Below are 17,983 nucleotides of genomic sequence, written 5' to 3'. Positions count from 1 at the left end.
TTGGATAAATGCTGATTTGAAATATAGCCTTAAAAGATCATGACTGAAACACTGAATGATTGAAGGTGAGTAATAAGGTTATATGCCAAAAATCAACTTGTGTTCTATTTTTGATAATTTCTAGTTTAGTTTTTAATTTGACGAGAAATTTTCACTGTTGTAAAATAAAAAGATGAAATTTACTACCTGAATTTCCATGCTGCTAATATATGTTTTTTACCAGTTCGTATTTTCTGTTGCAGAAACTTACGGGAGATATATGTAATCTTTCACAACATGTTATGTTTTTGATGAATAGTACTTTGGTTTTCTATCTTAGAATAAAGTTTTAGAAGTTCCCTAAAAGATATACGTTTTTTTCCCCACTCACCATTTAATTTACTATGAAGATGTTTCCAAGTTCCCTGTTATTTTTATTTAACATTCTATACAAACTAGCCATTTGTCATGGTCTCTAATAGTATAGTTAGGAAGTATTCATATACACTCAAGAGCATGTATATAATAATGATGAAACAGAAAACTGAAGATCAAAATATATAGACTAAAATCACGACAATTTCTGCTTTATTTTTATGGACTTCTGAGTAACATATGAGATATTGTTAATAACTGCTGTTATTTGCTTACTTAATCTATTACTAGTGAGTTATGATGCATAGTAATACGAATATCCCACTGGTATGGTACTTTCAGGTTTTTTTTCTCTCTGAGAGATAAACAGCAAAAAAAAAAAAAAATTCTTTCACACTTTTGAACTCAGTTTAATTTCAAACCACACAACCATGAACTCTTCAATCCTAGGAAGTGATGATCACAGAGGGAGCTCATCCTTTCATCCCAGAGTTGAACAATTATTTTGCTTTGTGCAATTCTACTGGATACATTGTGACAGATCTTCAATTTCCATTTATTTTCTAATCAAAAAGAGTCATTTCCTTGGCACTGGTATGGGTCTGAGTAGCTCAGGAAGAAGAAGCATAATCAGCAGAGGCAAAGTGTATGATATTTAAAATATCGTTCTCTCTACCTTGTTTTGAAAAATTAAAATGAAAGTTAATGCATTTATCCATTAGCAGATTCAAGGCCATGTATATAAAACAAGTTCAGTGGCTAGCCATGCGAATATTTTGGGGCTTCGACGCTTTTTAGTTGCTGCTAGCAACATTCATGAACAAGACTGATAGGTCGTTGTTATATACTGGATGTAAAGGGAAAAGGAGGAGAAATAGAAAGTGAGTAGAAGAAATAAAATGTGGATAGAAGATAAAAAGAAGAAATACAGAAGTAAAGAAAAATGTTCATCTAGTGTAAAATAACTTATTCTAAATTCAGGGTGCAGATACAATTCATGCTTGCGATTGCCCCGTATCTCAGAATATTTTATCTTTTTTCTTTTTCGTGTTGTGGAAGGATATTGGTATTGGAAACCACTTTTATCCATGTTTATCATCTTTTCTAGTGATGACAATACCATTTATTGTGCTGTTCCTGGTTACAAAGAAAATTATAGGAATTATTTCATATAATCCTCATAACATTGTGTAATCTAATAGTTACTATTATAACCTACATTTTAGATAACTGAGGGCTAATGATGTTAAGTCGCTAAACCAACATCAGATCTGTCTTTAGCCCCTACTGTGTCTATGAATTAGAAAATACGTCCTCTCTAAGCAGTCCCAGGTCTTTCCATGGCCTGTGGGTTAGTCACTAGAGCTTTGGTTGGTTTTTATCATGACTTGTTCCCTTGATCTGAGAACATGGTATAATGGACACCTTGCACAATTATGTATGGTTTCCCTGCCAAGTTTACATAACCTATTGTTGGTAAAACTGAGATTCAATTACTCCAAAGCATGTGTTTGTTGATATTACACTCTTCAGATTCTCAACTCTTGCCAATACTCCAAACCTCAGATGGGTTGTTTCTCCTCCCTCCAGATTCCTTTTCTAAGTGCCCCCCTCTGAATTGGGAACCACTCCCATGAACTTCCATCATATCTTGTGTATATTTCTGATATGAAGTTTTACAGGGACTGTGACTGTGAACTTGTATATTTTGCTCAATGATCTGTAAGCATTTCTATAGCAGGGACTATCTCAGAACCCAGCACAGAGACTGTCAGTTACCAAAATTTCAATAAATACATGTCGCATGAATAAAGGGAGTTCCATTACTCATGGAAATTTGGTAAATGTATATCAGGAGCTCCCAGAGCCAGAATCTGAATCTGAAAGTGTTGAATAATATGAAAAAATAAAGGACATACCAAAAGGCAATGGCTTCTACCAGTCTATCCAGTTGAATGTACATTGGAGAATTGACATAGGAGTTTGAGTGCCCTAGGAACCAGAACAGGAGGCACTAAGCTCTCTCATCTCTTTCTCTGTCAGCATCTTTAGATCTTTCTCTCTTATGCTCTGTTTCAACTTGTTTCCTTTCTAGGTTTCATTGAAATAAGGTGATATGTTATCACATAAATGAGGCCAAAATACATACTGACTTCAGTATATGAAAACTGTAGTCTGAAAACAACTCAAAATACCCTCTGGCCCACATCTATTTTGCTCTTTGGTATGACATTTAGAAGAAAGATAAGAAAATGGAGTGTCAATTTTTTTAAGTTACTGCTCAGTTGACATTTCTAAATAGCACAGGATTATAACAATATTAGATATAAATTGACTAATCATCTTACATTTGACCTTAGTTTGTGAGCATATTAGTAATAATGTGATCAAATCGTATTACTTTATCAGAGTTTTAAAATACCACTCAATAATGTCTCCATGAGAAATTAAATGTTCTATACTAATGTTTACATATGCTATGAAAAATATAAATTATTTGGCCTGTTGTTTCAAAAGTCAACCTATTACATGTTAAGTGGCTAAAGTGCATGGAAATATGGGCCGTGAACTATTTTGTTTGAAGTATTTAAATATGTTCGACTCTTGGTCTACGTGTGCTTAGACAAAAGGTTAAAAAAGTCCATCAAAATTTCCGACATCTCATTGGTATTTTACTCTCAGAAATATGTGTAATTCAACAGGTGTGCTTCCCATATAATTAGAAAGACATCTAAAGTCTGGGTGGAATTACACAGAATTAGAGCTATCAGCAACCCGGAAAAAATTGTGTTACATTCCAATTTTTAAATCTTTACCTTTTAACTGGTTTCTTCTCAACAATGTATGAGTAAATGGGTTTAATAAGTAGTTTGTTGTTGTTATTGTTTTACTATAATTATGAGACTTAGGGAATAAGCTGTGCACCTTTAGAATTACAAAAAAGTATGAATAATAATTGTTCAATAATTAGCAAAGTTCAAACTAACAACATTAAAAATGGTAGCAGACTATACAAATTTTATACAGCGTATACACTGACATAATGCTTACCACATGCTAGGCACAGTTTAGGTGTTTTACACACTTTAAAATAATTTAACGTAACAACCCTACAAAGTAAGTTCTATTATTATCCGTATTTTACATATGGGAAAACTGAGTCACAAAAAGGGTAAGTAAGTTGCCTACAGTCACACAAAAAGTGGCAGTCTGGATTCGGACTCAGATAGTCTGACTGCAAAATCTATATCCTTAAATTCTATGCTACCTGCCTAGCAGTGTACAAAAACAAGACAATATGATTAGAAGAGGAATATTCAGAAATAAAAGGAAAAAGATGATAATATGCATCTGAGCAATTGCCTAAGTTTTGAAACAAAAAGATAAGGACTGATGAATATATGTGGTCAATTTTGTAAGACTGAGCCAATTCAAGGGCGTGATGTTTCTGTAGGGGCTGCAGTTTCAGACTAACCCGGAATGTAGATCAGGTTTACTGGATGTAAATTTACATGAGACACTGAGTTGCTTTCCGTGAGGAAAGAGGCAGCCTGCTTCAAAATGGAGCAGTTAAGACCAGAGTTGGAGCCCACATTCCTAGATTTGAAGCTTTAATCTTTCTTTTATTAGTTGTGTGACTATGAACAAGTTAACCTTTCTTTGTCGCAGTTTCCCTATCTGTGAAAGGAGGCTAATAAGAGTACCTAATTCTTAGATTTGGAGTAAGAATTAAATGGGTTAATGTTAATAAAATATTTAGAATAATGTTTGGCACAAATTAGGTGTTTTATTAATGTTTTAAGTAAAGATGAATTTGGTGGGATCAAACTTGACTTCATAGAGAGTTAGGTTTGGAGAGTGGAAATGATTTTAGTGCTATGTGGTTTGTCACTCCAGTCTTTCATCAGCCCACCTCATGAACTCATGCATAGTTACTAGGGGAAAAAATACTCTGTAACTTAAATCTATAACAGTGGTTTTACCAAAAATTTGGTAGAATTGGGGTGAGAGGTAAAAGCACATTTATCAACGTATAAAAGAAAAGATAAATAATCATTAGCTTCTGGCTTCAATGTACCAGATACGTGTCTAGTACGCTGAGGTGTGGAGTGCTGTGGAAGGGCATGCGTGCAGCTAGTTGAAGTGCTGGTGGTACTGAGAGAGAGATGGCATTGCACCAGGAGTGGCAGCAGCAGCAGCCGTGCCCAGAGGCGGACCGTGCAGCACGAAACAAGAACGGCTCTTCCCTGCAGGCGTGAGGGTGGTCAGAGGGTCAGGGGAAGTATTAAGGCTGTGGTGTAAATACCATTGGAAGAGGCTGGATTTTGACCCCTCTTGTAAGACATTTAGTAGAGAAACCCAAAACACTGGGGCACTAACTGTACTGTGTATACCTGGAGGGAGATAATGAGTAAACATGGATTAAAAACAGGTTTCCTCCCCTTAGGCAGCTTTCAGCTGCACAGGTATGTGCATATACGCGTACGTGGTATTTTCACCTAAGATCATCGCCACAGTACTCATTCCCATCAGGTTTGTGTAAACATTTAATCATATCCCTTTTTCAGTTTAGTATTAAAAATCAATTCTAACTTATTTTAGTGTTTTCTCGCAAGTACTGGATACTGACATATTAACAGCCTCGTTTTGTAGTTCAGTTTAGAATCTATTTCAATGTATTCCTTAACGTTTAAGTAAGAAAACATTGGAAGAGAATAATGTTGCAAAAAAAGGAAATGTCTTAAGAATATGAACTATAGTCTTTTTAAGCACAAAGGGAAGAAATAAGGAGGTGAAAGAGAGCAAAATGGATGAATGTGAGCCTCTTTCCAAAGAATTTAGAAGGTGAAAACAAGTAGTTAACAAAAACTTCACAAAATAATCAAGTGGTATTTGAAAAGCTACTCTTTGATCCTTGAATCTTCTACGTAAAAGCTACTACACTATGATAAATATTCTTTACGTCTTTATGTGTAAACCTTCTTTATGTGTCTGCTTGCTTAATACTTTAGCTCATATATTAAGTTTGATAGTTTGATGACACTCATAGTCTCAACTAAAATGACAGTGGATCTTTCCTAGGTTAGAAAGAATTCCTGGTTTTACTGTTTCTGGGTATTTTAAATGAACTGCTCGGCTGATATATTAGTATTCATTCATCATTTTAAATATGTTTCACTTTATACTTTTTTCCTGATGACCAATGAATTTGAAAAGTAAAGAAAATTTAACAGAGTAATGAAACAAAACAGAAACACTATCCAGGATTCCACCATTCACAGGCAAAAGCGTTTTCCACTTTGACATTTCCCTCCAGCTTATAAATTTAAAGATGACAAATAATAGTACAGGTTTCTCATTTAAAAACAAATAAAATATGATGAAGACAAGTGGAAGTCAGGTGCTGTAATTCGAGGCCCAAAGGCCGGCAGTGATAGCTGCACATTTGAATCCTGGGTCATAAATGTAGCAGAGATATATATGAAGCAAACTGAAAACATTCAGCAACCAGAAGGCTGGCAGGTCAGGATGGTTGGGGGCTGGTGGTTTGAGAGCTATTCCTCCTGCTAGTTTATCATCTACACTTCAGTGATCTTTATGGAAATGACCAATAAGCCCGACTGGTACAAATAAGTCCACTGAGGTAGTTCTTAATACCCATTCTTATCAAATTGAATCACCACAGAACTAATCTTCTGCAAATTATTTCAGAGAGTTGACATTTTGTGTGCACATTAAAGCTTCCTGGAAAGGGCCCATCAATCTGGAGAGGGGCACAGATGATTCCTGTCAGGTTTCAACTTCGTGTTTATTAAGCTAAATCTGTGTATATCCTTTAGCACTGAGTGAAACATGGCCATCCTTAACTGATTCAAGGTAGAGGCAGTAAGAGAAAACAAAGCAGCTAGAAAAGATGAGAAAATACAATTGTATTTTAAAAGGAGTTAGAACACGTAAGTGTATTTATTTAATAACAGTTTGTCGGCATTTTGACTTCCGATAAATGTGGAGATGACACTGATTCAAAAGGCTTTTAAAAATGCAACTGTCAATACTGACTGTTTTGCTTTGTAACTGTTTACTTTAATTAATTACACTTCCTAAATGCCAGTGGAAAAAATAATTATTGTGCAAACACAATAAGACATAACAGTAGTGAAGTAGAACCCCTGTAGGTATGTCTGAACATGCAACAAACAATTTTTTTTGAGATTTAAATAACACATCTTTGACCTATACTATGTGAAAAGTATTACCTTGGGCACTGTAGGGAGACACAAAGATATGTAAGACATAGACATTTTATTAAGCACTAAAAGTTCAGAGGGGAGGATATAGTGGGGGTAATACCAGGTGGCAGTTAGAGGGCAGAATAGAGGGTAGCAAGATCAGAGGTAGAGACGCCATTTAGGATACTATTACACACAATCAGATGAATCTAATTTATTCAATACAATTTTATAGGTTATATCCTACATATTTTCTGTCTCTTTTCCTTTCTGAATCTCCAAAACAATCCTGAGTTATTACCATTAAACCTGCTATTCAGGAAGATACTGAGGTTCACAAAAGATGCATACTTCTAGCCACATGAAATTTCTCTTCGACTCAATGTGTTATAACTTCAGTGCCAAGGTTCTTATTAACATTCTACAGTTTCCCATGTAAAACTATGTGCCTAGAATACTTAATTTAAGAATTGTCCATTTTAAATAGTAAACACATTCCAAGAACCCTTTTTTGGCTGATGAGATGGAAAAATTTCCCACTTTGCATTTTATTTCATATTATATAGTAAATGCATTAATTCTCTGAACCTAATGTTTATATTAACATATCCAGTCTACCACTTTGGTGTATCTAATTTTCATCTCTACTTCTCTACTATTTCAGAATCACTAAGTTAACTATGACTTTTATATCATAAAATTCTAAGGATATTTCTTATGCCTTATTATATTCTAACTCCAAACAACACTGACTACATTCACCAACTTACCCGCTTTCTGCAATACTTTTTTTTTTTTTTTAATATTTATTTATTTATTTGTTTTTGGCTGAATCAGGTCTCAGTTGGCACATGAAGGATCTTTTGTTGCAGCATGCAGGCTTCTCTCTGATTGTGGCTCATGGGCCTAGTTGCCCTGCGGCATGTGGGATCTTAGTCCCCCCAATAAGGATCAAACCTGCGTCCCCTGCATTGGAAGCAGATTCTTAACCACTGGACCACCAGGGAAGTCCCTGCAATACTCTCTTATGTTGATTTTCTTCTACCTCTTAGGTCATATCCATTCATCTCTTTTCCCAGTTTGTTTCTTCCTCTCAATGTCTGAGTTCTTCAAATGAGTCCTACACCATTTTTCCACATACTTTCTCTCCTGGGAATCTAATCATTTTACTCATAGCTTTAATTATCAACTATATGCAGATAACTTCCAAACTTAAATATGCATCAAGACTCTACCTCTGGACACTGCACCTGTGTGTCTGCCTAACTCTCTGATCGTTCCTCTTGGATATTTGAAAGATACTTCAAATTCAGTTCTTCCAGGATAAAACTCATCATCTTCTCCCATTACCACCCAACCATTCCAGCTCAGAGTTTTCTATCTCAGTGATTAGCACCACCATCCAGTTAACTGTAAAAACCAGAAACTTAGAAGTCAACCCTCACCCCATCCCATGATTCTCTTATTCAATCCATCTACAAATCTTCTCTTTTTACCCACTAAATATGTTTAAAATTTTTTTGTTTCTCCACATCTATCATAACCACATAGTTCATACCTGGATTGCTGCAGGAGTTCTCTCACTTGTTCAAAACTTTGATTTGCTCAATCTCCTCACTCCAATATGGCCTCTGGAATGTAACTATAGGTATCTTTTTCAGAAGAAAATATGATTGATATGATTATGTCACAACTTGAGTTCCTGATGAAAGCTTTTGATGACTTTCTACTTGCTTTTATGACAGAAAACCAAAATCCTTAACACAGTGTGCAAGCTGCTTCACGGTGAGCCCCTCACCCACCTTTCTTTCCTCGTATCCACTGCTGTCTCCAACTTCCATTTCGGTCACAATGGACTTCTTCACTTTCTCATATGCACCATGATGCTTCCTACTACAGAGAAGGGACATTTTCCTCCCTCATGGATTGCTTTCCTTTTCCTTTGTCTGGTTCCTCCTAGTCATCTTTAAGATCTCAACTTATTTGTCAGTTTTTCAAGGAAGACATCACCAAGTTCTTCAGCCTTATGGTTTAATAAAACCATCTACTTTTTTGGTCGAACTTTTGTTTGTTTCTCTATTTTTCTACTAGTATCTCCATAAAAACAGGGACCCTATTTGTTTGTTTAGTGTTTTGCTCACCATTGTATCACTAATGCCTAACATAGTTCCTATCCAATGGATTTTTTTTTCAATAAATGAATGAATGAATGAATGAATGAAGAATACACATAGTCACATGTGAGAAATTTCAGGGTCCTAACTTATGCACCGTATAGTCTCCATTTTACACAAATCAATGTGTATATTTGTACCAACTTGATTTATGTTCTGATTTGATAGTTTATGCCTAGAGCTAATTTTTGTACTCTATTTATTTACACCAGGTAGGCCCTTGTTCTAGATTCTCATATTTTTGCTTTTGACTAGTAATAGTTAATATCAACTGATGGTGAAAAACACAGATACTATTCTTGTGTAAGAGTATTCAACTATACTTGGCTTTTCGCTTCAACCAGGTTATTTAGAAAATGGAGATGATTAAGGAAATGGTTTCATAATAAAGAGCCTGACTTATTTTACATATTTGGATATGGTACACAACCATGTCTAGATTAATATTGCCATATTAATTTTTTTAATAACTGCACAGAGCCAAAATTAAGACTCTCATGATATTTAACATAAATAATTATTTCAGAGCCTTTTATTAACTCAGCTTCTAAGAAAATGAAGTTGAAATAAAGGATGAATGCAGCAGTTGAACATATACTGTACTCACAAGCACAAAGAGATAGATGAGAGAGTTACATAGTCTAAAAGATATTTAAGAAAATAGAAACCACATCATGTTTCAGAAATTCTTAGTCTCCAATTGTGTAACTACCTGACTACCTTATCTCTAGAGACAAAAGCCATGTGCTTGTTAAAAAATTAATTGCTTTTTAGGAGTAATAGATCTATTATTCGTATTTAGTAAAAAAACTTTTTTGTTTTGTAATAGCCAAATACACACATCCTTAGAACTGCAATCATTTTTTTCAGATTTTTCTCACTGTTTTATGTTTGAAAATAATTTAATTATTCTTGTTTTGGTTATGATATGGTTTCAAAGTACACAAAAAGTGCTCTATACATGATAATTTTGACAGAAAATTATATGGTTATTTTTCTTTATTAAAAAATATTCAAGACCCTGTAGAAAATTAACAGAGGTTGCATCTAACTAAACAAATGCCATGTATCAGGCAAATAAGCCTTGTTTGAGAAATTGCTTTCCTGTATTCACAGATACTCTCCATTTTAAGCCATTTTACCTAGTCAAATATTTTATTAATATCTTCAAACTTTTTATGGAATTCTCACATTGCTAACCCTCAACATGGGTTTAATGATTCTGGCAAAGTAATTCCCCCCCAAAATAGATGGCCTAGCATTTGTTTCATGGACAGCTGAAAAATGATGGCCTGCAGAAGGCCATCTGGAAAAAGTGCAAGAAAGAATATTTGACTTTACTGAAAACACCTTAGTTTAATACCTCATCTGGAGAATCTTTATGCCAAGTTCATTAGCAAAGGCAACACTGCCAAGGTATTTTTGCTCTTTGGTAGTTTAAACAGTTCACAACTTCTATACCAATTTTTTTTAAAAGCATCATTAAAATATATCTAACCCTGGCCAATTTATTAGAATAAGTAAAAATTGAAAAAAACTTTTTTTATTTTGTATTAACTACTATACACAAATAGAAAGTTACCGTAAAATGATTTCATACAACACAACTACACAAGCACATGAAGTCTGAATTTTATTCTTGGATGCCCTCCTTGTGATCCCATTAAAGTCAGTTTTAATCTAAGCCCCATGTATCTTAAAAGGAATTTGGTTGAAATGTTTTGTTCTGTTTGTTTAGATTTTAATAAAGGGAAAGTATTTTTTCTAATTATAAATTATTTCAACTCATTTTTAAACAATTAATGTTTAACATGATTGTGGCTCCTATGAACTACAATATTAATTCTTACTAAATAAAAAAGATATAAACTTGACTGTTGGCATTATTTTCATACACTCTTGAGAATATAAGTTAACAGGGAGAAAGGATCAGCGCTTTGTGCTTATGATGCAACTATTTAGATCTGGAAGGAAATGTCATCAATTTCATTCTGTAGAGGTTATCCTTACATCTTTCAAGAGGAATATTAATATCTCTATTTTTGCTTCCAGGCTGTAAGTATGATGAACAACTTTGCTTTCTGATCACACCTCAATAGATAACAAAAATAAATGTGAAATATTTAAAATTAAATTATTTTTTTCATCCTTATTTCTGATGTTTTTATCTGGTGTTTGATGTTTGTTGGAAATTAAAATTTGCTTGGTCTTTGGTATTTGTCATTTTCCAATGATGTTGTTTTATGTGTGCGTGTGCATGTGCCTCTGTGTACACACTGTCAGTTTTCACTTGACCCTTATTTTACACTTCTATATTAATGTAATTTTAGAATTATTTTATAGTTATTTACAATTTTAATATTTTATAAACCAATACAGTGCATATATTATAGAATATACTTTAATATAATAATATAAAATATCTATATATGAGGTAAAACATTGTTATTTACATGCATTCTTTAATTTAATCAAATAAATGAACTCACAAGGTAAATTTTTGCAGATAAAACCCTGAAGTTCTAAGAATTTTTTCCTTTCATTTCCCCCTACATGTAAACAGTAAGTGTTAGAGCTAGGATTCAAGCATAGGCCATTATACTTAAGTAAATATTTTAATTACACTTCACAAAAGAGTTCTATTTCCTGTTATACCTTAAAATAGTTAAGAATGCAATAGTAAGAGAATGTCAAGTTGACTGTAAATCTTAACTAGCATATGAGATGGAAAAAGATTTATTTCAATTTTTTCTTGATTTCTATGTCTTTTCTAATTAAGAGAGGTTTTACACACACACAGATGCACAATTTTCATATTCAAATTGGATTTGGAAAATCCTAGTACATCCTTAAAATTCACAGTGCAAATAAGCATTTTAAAGGATTCTTAGGAAGCAATTCTCTATGGGATATGGCTTGTCTGAATGTTTTGCAGGAGGAGGCATAGGATGTCTTTTAATCTGGACTGTCTTTTCAAGACTTGGAAGATAGGAGGAAAAGAAAAGAATGCTCACTGCCCAGTATAATAAATTTGAGTTTCCTAAACTCAGGGTTCCTCTGTTGTAATACAACCCACTGCATGCGCTGGCTTTTTCTGGGCCCATTCTCACTGTCTGTAAGGGACATAAGGGCAAGGGGAACTGAAGCAAATGTGCTGATGTTCATGCTGCCTGCTGTGCCAGAAGTAACAAAGTCATTTGTCTCTGACCCAGGAATCTTATGACTTCTGCCAGCATCCATGAAACTGTAGCAGGCTAACTTGCTACCTTGCAAGTAAGGTAAAACGCCCAAAACTTCACAGTTCTTGAAAATATTCTGACAAGTTCTTCAGTCAGTAATGATCAAATTATTTAAACAAGCATTTCCAGATATCTTCATCCATGAAACATTTTTAGCCTGTAGCAGTTAACCTGTAATATCCCACAAACTCATTTTACAACAAACGTTGAGATATCCCCATCTAACACAGTTAAATAGTATGCTTTTTGTCTGAGCGATCTTCCAAAATGCAATTTGGTTTGAAAAAGTACTCGGATAAAATGTATTATGATTTCTGTGGTTTTTACTAAATTCAGGTTTTCCATTATGATATAGTATAAGGTATCTTTCAGTATATATCTCCTCCACAGCTGATGGTTTCAGTTTAGCTAACCATTTACCATATATTCTCATTTTCCTTATTTCTGATTATTGGCAGTGTTCTTATGGAAATATAGACTGTGATATATATATATATACACACACACACACACACATATACATGTATACCTATATACATAGGAGTAGAGAGAGAAAGAGAGAAATGAAGGTGAAATAACAGGTAACAAGAGCTTGAAGTTAACTTGATGAAAGCAGGGCAATGACTTAAAAGAAAATATTACTACTTGATATTTAAAGTACTGAATTCAGGTTTGGGATTTTCACAATTAAGGAATGTGTTTCATTGAAAATATAATGAATTTTGTTTATGAGATATCACTAAGTATTATAATTTTTATTAGAGATCCTATTCAATTCATAAAGGCCAATAATATTCTAAGTTTATAAGCTGAATATGCAAAGAAAAAGACATGACCAAAAATCGGTAATAAAGTGTTTTGTCACCAACCTCTGTTCATTACATTTTCTTAATTTCTACTGTGAAACTGTTCCTAACACATCAGGTAAATACTAGTTTTGTCAGGTGAAATAAAACAAAGTGAAGGAAGCTGGCAGGAACTCTTTAAAAATTAGGGGCTTCTCTGAAAATGTGACAGTTTCCCTGGTGGTGAAGCTATGAGAACTATGTGAAAAGATGTAATCATTCTGGTTTTGAAATTGCCTGTCACTCACTACTCCTGTGTCTTATTAGCAAACTTCACTGCATCTCTTACTTTTAATGTCCCAAGATACTATAGTCCTCTTTTATAACATTTTAAAACCACAAATTAAAAAGAAATACATTGATAATTTTTTTTGTAAAGAACAGCTTTCCAAGTTTTTTTTTTAATATAAAAAGCTGTTCTCAGATGGTTTATAAACATAAATATTGCCTTTGTTCCCCAAGACCAATCTTCATTTCACAAATTTCTGGGTTCCATAGGTCCTTCCCAGGCCACCTTCTCTTCACTACCAATGGGAACTGGATGCTCCAAATTTAAAACACAAGTCAACTAACAGTGCTCAAATTTGACTGTGTTCTTCATTTCATGGGCTATTGAGAGCAGACTTTTCTTAAAACGTTTTCCTAAATATATTTGCACGGTTGAAAACTTTCAAGCTAAAGAAATTAGCAAAGACTCAAATAAAAATTGCATATCAGCCTACCACTCAGAGATAATGACTATTAATATTTGGTATGAGTACACAAGAAAATAACTAGGAAAATAATGAAATGGTGTTTTGTTTCATTTTTATTTTAATGCTTATATTTTAAATTCATGTATTGTCATTTCTCCAATTCATCAGGTATTCCTCAAATTTTTAATATTTGATTATATGAGCCCTTTACAGGTTGGACATCTCTTTATCTGTAAGCTTTTTTGCAGAGGCTTTGTGCTCTCCATATCAGCCTTTTTTTTTTTTTTTGTAGTACTTAGCTCCCGAAAACTTCCTCCGTTAACATGTGAACGGACATGAGGAATAACTGGAGACTCCTCATTTTAGAAATCTTCAGACTCTTCAATTTTAAAATGTTTATTCAACAAAGCTCTTTGTTTATTTACAGAGAGATGAGGACTCTTTTGTTTTCTTTTTTTCTGGTTTCCATTTGATGAAACTTCACGCCACAACTCTTGATCTCCTTCATTTTCGCTCATCATGGGATCTTTTAAACATTTATGTTTGATATAAGCCATTCCACAACTTGCAGACGGTTTATTAGTTAACTTCTGTTTTACTACCCTCTAGCAAGCACTGAGTATCATAGAAATTTTATATTTTTTCATTGCTGAGTGAAAAAAATACCATACTGCTTTTTAATTTGCATGGCTTTGAATGAGATTGGATATTGTTAATCTGTTTACTGGCATTTATATTTATTGTATGTGGCTAGGCTATTGATGTCATACACATTTGAGACAAACTTTGTATTTATTTACTGATATTTAAAAACTTACATATCAATGCAGTTAAATCTACATCTGCTATATTTATTGCAAAGATTGTTTTCAGTTTGTCATTTGTCTGTTTTTTTCTGGTAGTTTAGAAATCTTTATGCAGTCAAATATATCAAAAATAACAGATATTCTTTAGAAATTCTCTCATTAATTTATATTTAGAGAATGCTGTAAACCATAGTAAGCTATATAAAGAGAGAGAAAATTTCAGGTATAGAGAATTGAGTTTAATACTTCAGAGTTCTTGACAATATAGCAACATTATGCAACATGGCTTTATGAATATATTCTCAGTCTTTTCCATTTTTCAGTTCTACTTAGGGAATCATTCTAATTTTTAAAATGTATATTCTTTTTTATTTCTATGCATTCTTGTGAAATATATATATACATAAAATTATATACAGTTTATATATCTTATATAACTTCTCTATAGTATTCTTTAACTTGCATCCAACATATTTACTTATCCATTTCCCCAAGAGGGTCTCCCAGATTGCCTTCAAAACTCCACTACCTCAAACAGTGTGCATGACATCACTGGATTTTTCTCTACAGATTTGTGTAGGAAGTTCCTTGGCATATATAACCAGGACAAGGAAATCTGAAACAAAGGGTTCATGTTTATCTAATTTGACTAAATATTGGTGAATTACTCCCTAGAGTGGGTATATATATCAATTAGCATTTACACCTTTAGTGTTTGAAGATTCCTGAATGCCCACTTACCTGCCCTGGCTTATGTTATCAGTTTTTTTATTTTTGCCAAATTTCTGGGAGGAAAGTTATATTCCATTGCTGCTTCTATTTGCATTTCTCTATTTTAATGAGATGGACCATCTCTATATATGGTTATTTACATTTTGGTTGTCCCTCTCTGTGGATTTCTGTTCATATTTTTGCCCAGTAGTCCTTTGAGGTTTTTCTTGTCCAGCTCCATGTTGTGTGAATTTTCAGAAGTTCCTTTAACCCCTCTGTTAGTTACAAACATTGAGAATATCTTACCTAATTTATATTCTTTTTGTTTGTATTTTGTAATCTTTATTAAAGATCAAGATTCTTAATTTTGCTATGGTCCTATTCACCAATTTTCTGCTTTATAATTTTTGATTTGGAGTTTACTCCAATCATCTCATTGCCTAGTTCACTAGAAGTATTTTTCTTAAATAGGAAATTAACTTTATCAGAAGTTTTTTAATATATATCTATTGATGTAATAATATGTTTTTTTCTGTTTAGTCTATTGACCTAGACCATGTATGTATAACATGTTGAGTGATCTTTGCATTTCTGAGATGAGGTATTTGATCATGAAATATTACTTTTAAATACACTGTTGTGATTTTTAAGCTAATATTTATCTCCAAGTGATATAAACATAATTTTCTTGAGTTTTCTTTATCCAGCTTGCAAATACAATAGTAATTTTATGAAGTAAGTGGGGAAATTTATTCTATTTCTAGTAATGATTTTAATTTTCATAATTACTTAAATTTATTTAATCAAATTATGGTAATTTTACAAATAAATATTTAATCCTCCTGAAATTTATTTTGCAACATGGTAAAATGATCTTTTCTTCAGAGAGCCAAACATTACATCAATATTTTTTAAGGAATGTGTGATTTTTCTTTCATTACTGACTCCTTCTTTTAATCATATATTGAAATCTTAACTATATTAGAAACTGTTTCAGGTCTATGTAAATTTTTCCATTGACCTTTCTGTTGATTCTTGCACCAGTATTGCAGTGATTTTCAACAACATTATATGGATACTATATTTTCAATTTCTTTGCATATCTAAAATATTTTCAATTGCTTTTGAAATTATAGAACAAAACAGCTATATTTAAACATGTTTTTCTGCATAATTGTTATCAAAGTTAATTAGAAATTATTCCACCGCCTTGAGGCATATAGGGATAAGAATTTTGAGTCGTGTTTTTACTAACTTAAGAATGACTACATAATGTTCCATAAAAAGAATCCTTTCAGTTATCCTAATTAAATTTCAGAAGCATTTTATTTTTTTCAGTTGACAATCCCGTCCTTTGAAAATTCCCTTTACTTGGCCTGTGTGGCACCACAATCTCCTGGTTTTTCTCTTGTTTCATAGATGATTTTCCAACTTTTTCTAGGTCTGTTTTTGGATCTTTCTTTCTGTCTGCATTCAAAATTTCATTATTTCTCTAAAGGGCTCAATCCTTGACCCTTCTTATTCTTACATTACACTGTCTTCTTGAGTGATCATATCTAGTCTCATAACATCAATATGAATATTATTCAGAAATGTATAGCACCAGTTTAGAGACCTCTTCTGATTTCCAAGAATTTGACTTAACATACTCACCTTGATGTCTCACAGGAAACTCGAAATTTTGTCCAAAATTGATTTCATAATTTCTCCCTGACCTCAGAACAACACAAGTCACTTTCCTTTTCCACAAAAACCTGTCTCATTCCAGTATCAAAAACCACCTAATAATTCATCCCAGAAGGTCATGAATGTCTTCAATGATATTTCCCTCTCCCCTAAGTACCATCACTCAATAGCCCTTCAAATACCAAATATTTTTAACTCTATCTTGAAACATTTAATATGCCCTCATTTTTCCATGTTTACATTTAATACCTCAGAATCTTTGCCATATTTTTTTTGCCTGAGCTACTGTAATAACTCTCCTAGGAGGTTTTTCCATAGTGCTTCTCTCACTGCTTTTCACACTGCTAGGGGAATATACTGAGAACATAGATACAGTTGTTTTACTCTAATGCTCAAAATTCTGTTCCATAGTTTTTTGTGTGTTCATATGAGTGTTTTTTCAAATGTCCATTTAAAGATGTTTATCATGCGTCATTATTTGCCAACAGACAGATTATATTAACTTCCCTTGACTGGTCTTATAGAATATTCATTAAATATTCTAATTTTTCAGACTTGTAGATAGAGAACAGGGTACAGTATACACTAAGATCCCTAGATTATAGTAATTATACATTCTGTGCAGTTCTGCTGGAGTGAAAAGTTTATCTACACCTTTCCATGCCTAATCCTCTTAGCTTCAGGAACCTCGAGTATTGTAGGCAATTTAGAAAAAGAAGATGCAGTTTGAAATTCTGAATTTGCAAAGTACTGTAAGAATAATTTATAGTAATGAGTTTTAAAATCAACTTTTTATTGTTTTCTCAGCAGCTGTGAGGTGTTTTATACCAGTGAATTTTTGCAAAAATGCTGTGTGTATATTTTTCAACTTTGAATAAAAAATACTTGAACTTCTCAGAAAAAGAAAAAACAAACAAAACCCCCAAACAAACAAAACCCAAAACTCTTACTGACAGAGTTCATTAACAAAAAAATAAGTAAAACTACCAGCATATCTTAATACTGCACAAGCATTCTGTTTATTCTCTTGAAAGCAGTTTACTTCTAAGGTTTGAATTTCAAACCACTGCCCTCCTTAGTTTCCATCTCAAGAGAAGTTGGTAGAATTCTCTGTGTATGCATGTGTATGTATGTGTTTTTATCGATGATTTTATTTTTTGTCTCTTCAGCAGGTAACATTCATATAAAGAAGGTAGGCTGAGCAGATTCTAGTTTTTTAGCTGTTACAAAATATTAGTAATCA

General features: G+C 33.0%; 1 pseudogene; it reads left to right on the top strand.

Moving 5' to 3' along the window:
• Window positions 1-4,520: 4,520 nt before the first annotated feature.
• The window catches only part of LOC130848431 (elongation factor-like GTPase 1), a 57,474-nt pseudogene continuing 44,011 nt past the window's right edge, over window positions 4,521-17,983 (top strand).

Source organism: Hippopotamus amphibius, chromosome 3 (genome assembly GCF_030028045.1).
Source record: "Hippopotamus amphibius kiboko isolate mHipAmp2 chromosome 3, mHipAmp2.hap2, whole genome shotgun sequence".
Taxonomy (NCBI): Eukaryota; Metazoa; Chordata; class Mammalia; order Artiodactyla; family Hippopotamidae; genus Hippopotamus; species Hippopotamus amphibius.
The sequence above is the reverse complement of the archived record's forward strand: the minus strand, read 5'-3'. Positions and strand labels throughout refer to the sequence as shown.